Source organism: Branchiostoma floridae, chromosome 16 (genome assembly GCF_000003815.2).
Source record: "Branchiostoma floridae strain S238N-H82 chromosome 16, Bfl_VNyyK, whole genome shotgun sequence".
Classification (NCBI taxonomy): Eukaryota; Metazoa; Chordata; class Leptocardii; order Amphioxiformes; family Branchiostomatidae; genus Branchiostoma; species Branchiostoma floridae.
Window position 1 is genome coordinate 11663880 of NC_049994.1, and position 4796 is coordinate 11668675.

At 40.0% G+C, this 4796-nt stretch overlaps 1 protein-coding gene across 1 annotated transcript in view; it reads right to left on the reverse strand.

Moving 5' to 3' along the window:
• LOC118403594 (somatostatin receptor type 5-like) overlaps positions 1-2830 on the reverse strand; it is a 37773-nt gene extending 34943 nt beyond the window's left edge. Inside the window, exon 1 of the mRNA XM_035802345.1 lies at positions 2680-2830. The gene's annotated coding sequence lies outside the window, so the exon portion shown is untranslated. The remainder of the gene's footprint in view (positions 1-2679) is intronic.
• Positions 2831-4796: the final 1966 nt, after the last annotated feature.

Consider the following 4796-nt stretch of genomic DNA (forward strand, 5'->3'; position numbering starts at 1 on the left):
CAGACACATGAAAAATTGGAAACATATTCAAAGAAGGTCTGAAAAACAAGTTTCTCTCTGACTAGAGGGAACAACTGTCAAGTACCAACAAAACCCTTGTAAAATCAAAAGGCACTTTATTTGTTACGGAAGAATATCTCTCAAAACAACTAATGATAAAAAAGTTTAAAAGTAGCATTACAAAACTGAAAATCAGTGTGCATTGTCTAGAGATTGATAAAAAGGCTCGACACCACAACACTGCCAGAGACGCCGTTGCAAACGACTACCACCAAGACAAACTTTACCTTATTTGGTAGGCAGACCGATTTTTTTTCCAAGAATTGTTATGTACAACTCCTGTACCCGCCTACGTAATTCAATGTCTACTTCCTTCCAAAATCGTGACCGAATCAACCATACATAATCGTGTATGGACGTCTCCCTATTGTCGTCAAAGTGCCATATGGAGACATACTCTCTCTATATCACTGTCTCTTTTTCAGTGATTGCTATCTGCGGTAGTCATCTCGTTCAGAATCTCTGTAGGCAGAACGTTTATGGCTAGTCTGTATAACACAAACTCAGTGCTGTAACTGGCCCCTCTTCGCAGAGGAGGCCGGCGGATGTTGGGCGGGCTGCTATAAGCGAGATTTAGTCAGGCTAGTTTATGGCTGGTCTCCTAAATTGTTAATCCTGACATATTTGTTCATCCACTGATCTTTATGACATGTGACTACTGAATGTTTTTATTTCAAGTACAGTGTATAAGAAAAAGTCAATATGTAGTCGGTCTGGCCTACTAAAATCACATGATGACGTCATAGATATGTTATATTACACCATAACCCACCCAAATTATATAAAAGATAAAACATTACGGGCACATCATCTCCTGCAAATTTTGTGATCGTGAACCAAATCGTTTTGAAATTACAGAAGGGGGGGGGGGGGTCGAATGAGACACCCCCGAATCCCCGACCCTGGACCCCCCCCCCAAAAAAAAAAAAACTAGATATGTTTAAGTCATGAGAGTTATTACTTGTAATTTGTTTTTATTTTACTACGAGCCCATACGTGTATCTACAAAATGTACATACACAATAAAATCTTTATCGGCTGATTTGGGCCTCTACCGATGGAATAGGCGATTCTGCTGTTTGTAGTCTCTACAACAATGTATATCTATAACGCTAGATCACCTTAATCCGTGGGGTAACCTAGATTCGTTGGTTTAAGAAAAAGGTTTTTAGAGAATTCGGGTCAACGACGTGGGTTTCAAATGTCAACATTTTCAAAATAATGTTATTTGAAACTACCTTCCATCGACTCAACGATCCCCACATACCGCATTTCTATATTTAACGGATAAATGCTACCCTACGGATAAAGGTGAACCGACGTTATACCGACAAGTCTGTTTGAAATGGTTTGTTTGCTTTATGCGTGTAGTTTTGAGTGACCCTTATGCTCGGTCATGTGGAAAGACAGATTGATGTGACTTAATGACATAATCACAATAATCACTTTTACATAAACATTCACAGCAGTATTCACAGCACGCTTCTATACCTATTAGCATCCACATAGGGTTTACTAAGTCCACCCATTCTTTATATAAACTTCGAATCAATAACGTAAGAAAAATGATATTAATGGTCCACAGTTTATACGATACAATTATAGTTGTGTCTCTGACGAAGGCTAGTGGGTGCATATCCAGTTGCTTGAGTAACTGCTTTTTGGCATACAATTATAGTTCTGTGTAGGGAGCTGATCATCGCTGCCGATGTCTATTCAAAGCTACGGTAATTCGAGACATGGACGAAAACCAGGACACGACATAATTAAAGTTGCTGAATGACGACTGCGGAAGGAACTAGTGGTTTTAAGCCTTCGCACACGCAGCATATCTTCAACCTTATCAGTAACTCCGGATAGTGGATAACAAGCTCAAGATGTGAGTCACAGGTCCAAAGCACGGACGAGACGGTTTAATCACAGTATTGAAGGACTGCAAACCTTAAGTGTGGTTTTATATCAGGGCTCACACAGCCACAGCATTGGGATCGGGATTTAAATTCCCGACGTTGCAACCAAGAAGTGTGGTTTCCAAGAAGACCAGCTCTTTCTCTCATACGGATAAGAACCTTGGTGCTAATTTGTTGTCTTGTCTGTTTGCGAGGTCGTCTGCGAGTAAACTGTCATCTTTTGTTTTATACAAAACCAGTTAGTCCGCTCATGTAACCCCAAAGCCTGGCCTTTTGCGCGTAATATGGTTGCCATGTAAGCTAGTTTATACACCTGCATAACACGAAGATACGTCAAACCAGCTTCATTTGGACCTGCGTTTCCCCTGTAAAGCTTAGGCTTTATTTTCTATTACACTTGCCCCCATTACTTAGATAAAATCCAGATACGTCGGATCCTAAGATTAAGGGGTCGGAAACTAGACCATCTGATAACAAATACGTCTAAAACTACTATAAGTTGACAGAAGATCTCTATCAAACAGACAATTATTCCATGTACATAACACAAAATTATCGTTACAGGACTTTAAGCTGCGCTACGGCAAAGTAATAACATTATGTCCTAAACTCGCAACGCAAATACGCGCGCGCGGCGGCGGTTTTGTAAACAAAACCAGAATGTTTATATGATACACTTGGGTTAACATAACGTATTTGCAGTACTTACCACTGGAAGACTTCAGGCGAGTTACACAGCAAACCTTTCGCACGTACGAGGAGGCGCTGTCTGTTTCCTTCGGCGTAAGTGCGTCTGTGTTATTTATATAATCACGACTGTGGACGGCAGATTTTTACACGCCTCGAGCGGTCTGGCACACGCAGTGAAAGGATCATTCCAAACTTCTCATAGGGGTGGGCGTGTACTCTTTAACTTTTTCTCTGTGTACCCTGACTACCAGTTCCGAAAACAAGACTAAATCTATCTTTAAGTTAATCCTTTTTTTCAAAAATCATCTTTTAGATTATTCTAAGTGTTTTGCTTTCAACCTGTTGCTGTGTATTTTAACAATGCCGGCAGCTTTCTGTCCCTTGTCACTAAGGCCTATTATTAATAGCATTTGACAGGTTGGACATGTTAGCCCTGGCTGTGTGTTATGTTGCAGACAAACCTGAATCGAAGTTTAACTGTAATGCTGTAATTTCTAACACTTGAAACAAGAATTGGACTTAACCAAATTTTCGACTGACAATTACAGTTCAACTTCTGACTTCTACACAGATGAACTTAAGATAACGATGTTTACAAATAAACAAAACGAATAGTTGATGCAGCAGTTGTTAATTGGGGCGTACTGCTTGAAAGAATTCTTATGGATGAAACAACTATAGCGCCTCAGCACATACTGTTTTCAGACTCCACTTTGCAATCAGCTCCTTTCCTCCTTTTAGTTGTTTTCAATTTGCTGTTTTTCTAAGAATTGTGGGTTGCGTCTCATATGAGCATTTGTACAAACCAGACGTCTTGGGTTCGAATCTTGTAATTTAAACCGTTATTTCACTGATGCTTGTGGGAAAGGCATTCAATACGACTTTCCTGATTTCATTCAGATGTAAATGAGGTAGCTTCGGTTAGGGACGTTCCTCGGCTAGGGCATCCCGTGTTTGAGGATAGCCACATCTCGATCTCGTAATAAGAACCCACCATACTTACCGAGTAGGGGTCATTCCCGATGTAAGTGGATCAAACCTTACGGTCAGTATAAAGGCTACAGAATCCTTAGAATGTTGAAGATGGTAGCCTTAAAAACCACGAATTAAGTGCAAGCTCTAATAGTTGCGTTGTGATTTCTGGACAAGTACCTATACTAGTTTTCTACAGCGCTTTCAACATTCAGATTTCCGACTTAGCTGCTTTTGTTTACCCACACGGAAAACTTTTTGTTTTTGCTCTGTTTCTTCTTCTTCCTCTCCTTCTCCTTAGAAATAAGTCTAGTAAACGACCTGGACTAGACAGCTGCCACCATGGTTACCAGTAAAGTAGCAGGCACCCTGTGGTGTTAGGTTACATAATGTAGCAAATGGCTTATAACTGACATAATCACAGATCTAGAGGGGCTCGAGTTACTAGATTCATAAACGTGTTGGACTAAAGATAAACCTAACAGTTGTCAGTATTAGACTACAACATGTGAAGGTAAACACTTCTAGTATATGTTTGCGTGTAAATGTTAAGGGAGGTGAATAACCTTACCAAGGAGACCTGTCACTGAACAGGACACATGACAGGAGTGTCTATTAAGGCGTACACGGCCCTTAAGTACAAAGAGGATGATCCTAAGGTGTGGGATAAGTGCATCAAGGACAGATAATGGGAAATGAGTAAGTAAGTACTGATAATTAGAGACTTTATCCCGCGGACTAACGCAGCTGGTGTTCAAAACAAAAACGGGCCTATGCATATTATCTCCGATATTCACAGTATAAGTACCTGGGAAAGGTGAGGCCATTGCAGGTAAATTTAATGGATGACATCATTTGTAGAACTGCAAAATAATAAGATAGGGCGAAAAAATAAGATGAGTAAAATAACAAGATGGCTAAATAAAAAAGACTTTATAAACGCCGTATCAAGAATTGAGTCAACAAAACATGGTAGCAGCCTCAACAAATCATTTATTCCTGTATTCACGAAGTGAACTAGTGTTACAGTAGTAAAAGTTACACCAGTGTGGATGGTAGATATTGCTGTACATCATACCTTAGACCATAGTGGGAAGTTTAATCACAGTGAATCTCCACCATAACTGAATAGCGAGGAGAAGGTGAATTTACTAGTATCTAATG